General features: G+C 48.6%; 1 long non-coding RNA gene across 1 annotated transcript; it reads left to right on the top strand.

The window, feature by feature from the left end:
• The first annotated feature begins 127 nt into the window (after window positions 1–127).
• Window positions 128–5,312, top strand: LOC125487887. The gene is made up of 3 exons (XR_007266142.1): window positions 128–235; window positions 3,427–3,492; window positions 4,097–5,312. It is a non-coding gene; the product is annotated as an uncharacterized LOC125487887 (long non-coding RNA).
• Window positions 5,313–7,394: the final 2,082 nt, after the last annotated feature.

Below are 7,394 nucleotides of genomic sequence, written 5' to 3'. Positions count from 1 at the left end.
GTTCAAGGGTTGGTGTTTCCATAGTGTAGGGATTCTTTGCTTATCACACTCACTCCCTGAACCAAGGCAGAGGCACACACAGAGAGAGGGAGTGGGAGTGGAATTGTCTTCGAGCTGGGGAGCAATGGTATATGTTTGTTTGCAGATTCGGGAGATGCTGGGCGTGATTCAGAGGCTCAGTGACGAAAAGGAGATCTTTCAACAGAAAAGCGAAAGTGCAGAACAGCGACTGAAGGTTAGTCCACATAAATGTACAATAAACACGTGCGCTCTTATGGCACAGAAAGAGGCCATTATTACCAAGTGAATGAAATGGGAATGTAGGCATGTCTAACTGCAGAGATAGCAGGAACTGCAGATGCTGGAGAATCTGAGATAACAAGGTGCAGAGCTGGATGAACACAGCAGGCTGAGCAGGAAAGCTGCTGTTTCAGGCCTAGACCCTTCTTCACTGCAACTGTGCACGTTCTGGGTCAGACTATGGCTGGAGATTGGGTGCAGTTTTGTCTGGAAAAAAACAGGCCTTATATTTGCAGTCAGGAGCAGTTCGTTTTGACCTTCTCCTGGGTCGACCTTTCGAGGAGAGAATAAAATAGAATTTCCTCGATTGAGGTTTATCTGTTGGACTTTAGCAGATTGAGAGGGGATATTATTGAGATCCTGAAGGGGACCCAATTCGCTGGATATGTGGAGAGGATCTCCCCCTTGTGGGAGAGACTAAAATGACAGGAGACTGTCGGGTTAGGTCTGACATCTAACTGAACGCAACATCTTTGGGGTGGCTCAGTGGTTAGCACAGCTGCCTCACAGCGCCAGGGATCCAGCTTCGACTCCATCCTCTGAGGGCGACAGTCTGTGTGGAGTTTGCATTTTCTCCCTGTGTCTGTGTGGGGTCCCTCTGGGTGTTCAGGCTTCCATCCACAGACCAAAGGTGTGCAGGTTAGGGTGGATTGGCCGTGCTAAATTGCCCCGTAGTGCCCAGGGATGTGCAGGTTAGGGTGGATTGGCCGTGCTAAATTGCTCATAGTGTGCAAGTTAGGGTGGATTGGCCAGGCAAAATTGCTCATAGTGTCCAGGGATGTGCAGGCTAGGTGGGTTAGGCATGGGAAATGCAGGGTTATAAGAATGGGTTGGCATGAGCTGAATGGCCACTGTAGGGATTCTATGATCTTTGAGACAAATGGATTCCAGTCTCCATCTTACTGGGACCACATGCAGCATGATATGGGAGGGGAAGGCTATTGCTCAGTACCAGAGCAGGGCTCTGTTCTCTTTTGAATTTTTCAGTGTTCTGTAACCCATGTATTGTTCCTATATTGTGAGAGTCATAGAGATGTACAGCATGGAAACAGAAACTTCGGTCCAATTTGTCCACACTGACCAGATATCCTAAATTCATCCAGTCCCATTTGCCAGCATTTGGCCCATATCCCTCTAAACCCTTCCTATTCATGTACCCATCCAGATGCCTTTTAGACGTTGTAATTGTACCAGCCTCCTCTGACAGCTCAGTCCATACATGCACCACCCTCAGTGTGAAAAAGTTACCCCTCAGGTCCCTTTTAAATCTTTCCCCTCTCACCTTGAACCTATGCCCTCTAGTTTTGGACTCCCCTACTCTGGGGATATATCTTTCTTTTTCACCTTATCTGTGCCCCTCATGATTTTATAAACCTCTATAAGGTCCAGGGAAAATAGCCCCAACCTATTCACCCTCTCCCTATAACTCAAAGCTCTCTAGTCTCTCTCAAATCTTTTCTGAACCCTTTCAATTTTAACAACATCAGTCCAATAGCAGGGAGACCAGAATTGCACGCAGTATTCCAAAAGCGGCCTCACCAATGTCCTTTACAGCCGCAACATGACCCTCCCAAATCATATCCTCAATGCACTGACCAATAAAGGCAAGCGTACCAAACACCTTCTTCACTGCCCTGTCTACCTGTGACTCCACTTTCAAGGAACTATGAACCTGTACCCCAAGGTCTCTTTGTTCAGCAACACTCCCCAGGACCTTACCATTAAGTGTATAAGTCCTGCCCTGATTTGCCTTTCCAAAATGCAGCATCTTGCATTTATCTAAATTAAACTCCATCTGCCACTCCTTGGCCCAGCTGATCAAGCTCCCGTTGTACTCTGGGATAACCTGTCTCACTGTCCACTACACCGCCTGTTTTGGTGTCAAATGCAAACTTACTAACCACGCCTCCAATATTCACATCCAAGTCATTTGTATAAATGATGAAAAGTAGTAGACCCGGCACCGATCCCTGTGGCACACCACTGGTCACAGGCCTCCAGTCTGAAAAGCAACCCTCCACCACAACCACTGCCCTCTGTCTCCGACAGTCAAGCCAATTTTGTATCCAATTGGCTAGCTCCCTCTGAATTCCATGTGACCTAGATAAGCTAACTATTGTTGCGTCAGGTATAAATACCCTGCTGGTAAAATGCCACTGACTATATCTGTGGCAAAATGTGAGGACAAGCCAAATAGCACACAGGTTAAGAATAAGGGGTCTTAGTGCGGATTACAAGTTCAGAGGGCAAAAGAAAATGGACTGTTGGTCTTTATCTCGAAGAGAATGGAGTATAAAAGTTAGTAGTTTTGGCTAAAACTACACAAAACGCTAGTCAGACCACAGCTGGAACACTGTGGGCAGTTTTGGGTCCCCTTATAGAGTCATACAGCACAGAAACAGACCCTTTGGCCCAACCAGTCCATGCTGACCCATAATCCCAAACTAAACTAGTCCTACCTGTCTGCTCCTGGCCCACATCCCTCCAAACCTTTCCTATCCATGTACTTATCCAAGTGTCTTTTAAACGTTGTAACTGTACACACATCCACCCCTTCCTCAGGAAGTTCATTCCACACACGAACCACTCTCCGTGTAACAAATTGCCCCTCACGTCGTTTTTAAATTTCCCTCCACTCACCTTAAAAATATGCCCCCTAGTCTTGAAGTCTCCCAACCCTAGGGAAAATTCGCCTTATCTATGCCCCTCATGATTTTCTAAACCTCAATAAGGTCACTCCTCAACCTCCTACGCTCCAGGGGGAAAAGTCCCAGTCTCTCCTTATAACTCAAACCATCCATTCCCAGCAAAAACCTGGTAAACCTTTTCTGGGCCCTCTCCAGCTTAATAATACCCTTCCTATAACAGGGCGACCAGAACTGGACACAGTGCTCCTGAAGAGGCCTCACCAATGTCCTGTACAACCTCAACATGACATCCCAACTCCTACACTCAAAGGTCTGAGCAATGAAGGCAAGTGTGCTAAACGCCTTCTTAACCGACCTGTCTACATTACGACACCAAATCACCTCTGACTCAGTACAGCAAGCGAGAAGGTGGAAGGGGAATTTTGTGGGTCCAACTGCTGTATTTATTGAACGTCTGTCTCTTTGGCCCCTCTACCAGGAAGCAGAGAGACATCACAGAGAAGTGATTTCAACTTACCGATCTCACCTACTCAACGCAGCCCAGGTAAGGCAGCGACAAGATGGAACAGTTACATTCTGACCATTGGGAAATAAGGACTGGAACTTACAGGCCATCAAACACTCCAGGGACAGGGACAGCACAGGGTTAGATACAGAGGAAAACTCCCTCTACACTGTTCCCCCCCATCAAACACTCCCAGGACAGGGACAGCACGGGGTTAGATACAAAGTAACGCTCTCTCTACACTGTCCCCAATCAAACACTCCCAGGATAGGGACAGCACAGGGTTAGATACAGAGTAACACTCCCTCTACACTGTCCCCCCCATCAAACACTCCCAGGGACAGGGACAGCATGGGGTTAGATACAGACCTCTCCAGATGTGTTTGTGACTGGGTCTTGCTAGACGCTGGGAGATAATGGTGTGACCGAGGGCAATGGTAAAGCCTCAAATGACATGGTGGCAGTGGGTGGGTAGCGTGAGAATGAAAGCGGGAACCGGGGGACTGAGCCCTGATAGTATTGACTGGTGGGGCGGCCTCAGAGGGCCGAACAGCCTGCCCCAGCTCTGAAAATCCCTGTTCCCAGAGATTCCCGCGGGCAACGTTCCAAGGCAGGAATGATGGCATCTGTTTCTCCGTTCCAGGGCCTGATGGACGAAGAGGTGTACCTCGTCCTGGCGGGAATCTGGAAGATGCAGCAGGGAATATTTTAACGGAAGGAGCAAAGGGATTAGTGGGAGGTGGGGTGGGGGTGTTGACTAACGGGAGAAGTGTTGGCAAGAACGTGACTGGCATCGCTACGTACCCAGGCCCAGAGATGGATGCTCCAAGCAATAGCCTCTCAGATCCTCCATTCCCACTCTGTTCCACACCGAGAGTGGCATCGCGGCAGAACTACAGCGGATTGGCACACGACCAGCGGGCGCTGAGGGAGGGTCACTGGACCCGAAACTTTAGCTCTGATTTTATTTTTTTTCTTCTCTTCGTGGATGCTGCCAGACCCGCTGAGCTTTTCCAGCAACTTCTGTTTCCTCTTTTCTCCCCAACCCTTGCCACCTCGGCACCAGCTTCCGTGAGCACCATTCACTGTCACAGGCTATTCGACCTGGTGGGGCCTCCCACACACCGATCTGGCGGCTCCTCGTCCTCCGTGGAGAGAGAGAGTGGGCACTTGAGGTGGCTGAGAGTGGGCACATTTTACTCAATAACATGCATCATTCCTCTCAAACCCTGACAACAAAAGTCAGGCCCAACATGAGGTTCACAGCTTCTCTTGCGGACTCTCTGACCACACGGCTTCTTCTGTGGCTCAAACCTGAGCGTCCTCAGCTGAGGAAGTCAACTGATTTCCTCCTTTTCGAGGGGTTAGATCGCAAGTAAAGAACTTGTGACGATACCCCCACCAGTTTAGAAAGATCTTTTTGAGACTTACGAAATCCCGAGGATGTTGGGGGCATCTTGGGAGGTTGTTCATCTTAATCAGGCTGACGAAAACAAGGGTCAGAGCGTCGAAAAAAGGCCAAATTCCCCATCAAAGGCAGATTTATTCTTGTCTGAGAGGATTGATGGACTGTGGAATTTCCTTGGCACTGTCTGATGAGCTGAGGTTGAGCAGGCCCAGGCCCCTTCACTCCTCACAGGTTAGAAGATTGAGAGGTGACCTTATTGAAATGTTCTCTTAGGGGGAAATTGACAGGAGAGATGCAGAGAGGTTGTTACTCCCATGTGTGGGACAGCCTAGGAACCAGAGGGGCATCATCTTAGCATTAGGGGTGGCCCGTTGAAGACAGAGGTGGGGAGGAATACAGGGAGAACTAGCCATTTGGATACGAAGGTAGGAGACAGAGGGTGGTGGTGGAGGGTTGTTTCTCAGGCTGGAGGCCTGTGACCAGCGGTGTGCCACAAGGATCGGTGCTGGGTCCACTGCTTTTCATTATTTATATACATGATTTGGATGTGAACATAGGAGGTATGGTTAGTAAGTTTGCAGATGACACTAAAGTTGGAGGTGCAGTGGACAGCGAAGAAGTTACCTCAGAGTACACCAGGATTTTGATCAGATGGGCCAATGGGCTGAAGAGTTTAATTTTAATAAATGTGAGGTGCTGGATTTTGCAAAGGTAGATCAGGGCAGGACTTATACACTTAACGGTAAGGTCCTGGGGAGTGTTGCTGAACAGAGACCTTGGAGTGCAGGTTCATAATTCCTTGAAAGTGGAGTCGCAGGTAGACGGGGCAGTGAAGAAGATGTTTGGTATGCTTGCCTTTATTGGTCAGAGCATTGAGTACAGGAGTTGGGAGGGTCATGTCGCGGCTGTACAGGGCATTGGTTAGGGCCACTTTTGGAATACTGTGTGCAATTCTGGTCTCCCTGCTAAAGGAAGGTTTCTGAAACTTGAAAGAGTTCAGGAAAGATTTACACAGATGTTGCCAGAGTTGGAGAGTTTGAACTACAGGGAGACGCTGAATAGGCTGGGGCTATTTTCCCAGGAATGTCGGAGGATGAGGAGTGACCTTATGGAGGTTTATAAAATCATGAGGGGCGTGGATAGGGTGAATAGCCAAGGTATTTTCCCCAGGGTAGGTGAGTCCAAAACTAGAGCGGCATAGGTTTAAGGTGAGGAGGGAAAAGATTTAAAAGGGACCTGAAAGGCAACTTTTTCACACAGAGGGTGGTGTGTGTATGGAACGAGCTGCCAGAGGAAGTGGTGGAGGCTGGTACAATTACAACATTTAAAAGGCATCTGGATGGGTATATGAATAGGAAGGGTTTAGAGGGATATGGGCCAAATGCTGGCAAATGGGACTAGATTAGTGTAGGATATCTGGTCAGCACGGACGGGTTGGGCCGAAGGGTCCGTTTCTGTGCTCTATATCTCTATGACTCAGCGAGGGAGCATTCAGAGGAGCATGGACAGGAATGGGGCCAGAACCAGATGGTACCGAATGGCAGAACAGGTCAGATGGGCTGACTTGCCTCATCCTGACCTTTGTTTCTGACGCGCAAAACGTTTTGAGGGGCTTTTTTTTGGGCATTGACAACATGGGAAGCTCCCTTGCAGCGTGAGGAAAGAACTGGGAATAAAATAAACCAGGGAGACAGCAGAATTTTAAAACTATATATTATATACAGGCATCCCTATGTCCTCAGGTCTGCACCCCATCTCCCCCGCTCCATCCAAAAACCATGGCACCTCATCCATAAGACCAGTGAGAGAAGCCACTGTTATCAGACTCCTGAATGGACTACTCATCTATTAGAGTCGATCGTTCTCTGCACCTTCTCCGTAGCTGCAATGCCATATTCTGTTCTATTACCCTGATGTACTTATATAAGGCGTTATTTACCTGGATACCACGCAAAGCCATATTTGATTTGATTTATCGCAGTCACACATATCTAAGTACACAAGCTTTGTTTTACCAGCAGATCATAGCAAACAAGAACATACAGATCGCAGGGTGCTTAGACAGAGCGAGGCATACAATGTTACAGCTGCAGAGGAGGTGCACCAAAGCAAGGTCAACATCAGCAAGCTCGACATTATTTCCATATCAGCGAGGTCCATTCTGCAGTCCAATAACAGCAGGGTCAGAACCTGTTAGGGAAGCTTCTGCGTGACTGAAGAGGTTGGAAAAGAGCGATACTGGGGTGGGAGGGGTCTTTGATGACGTTGGCAGCCCTTCCGCGGAGATGAGAAGTCTAGATGCAGTCCGTGGTCATCTTCCGTGATGGTCTGGGCTGTGCACACAACTTTCTGCGGTTTCTTATGGTCCTGGCCAGAGCCGTTGCTGTCCCAAGCCATGATGCCCCCAGATACAGTGCTTTCTGTGGCGCATCTGTCAAAGTTGGTGAGGGTCCTTGTGGACATGCCAAATTTCTTTAGCTGAGAAGAGGGAGCATTATCGTGCCTTCTTGACCATCACATCTACATGGGAAAT

This window comes from Rhincodon typus, chromosome 46, assembly GCF_021869965.1.
Source record: "Rhincodon typus isolate 14 chromosome 46, sRhiTyp1.1, whole genome shotgun sequence".
NCBI classification, from domain to species: Eukaryota; Metazoa; Chordata; class Chondrichthyes; order Orectolobiformes; family Rhincodontidae; genus Rhincodon; species Rhincodon typus.
Note: the sequence above shows the minus strand (reverse complement) of the source record. Positions and strands in the feature narration are given on the sequence as shown.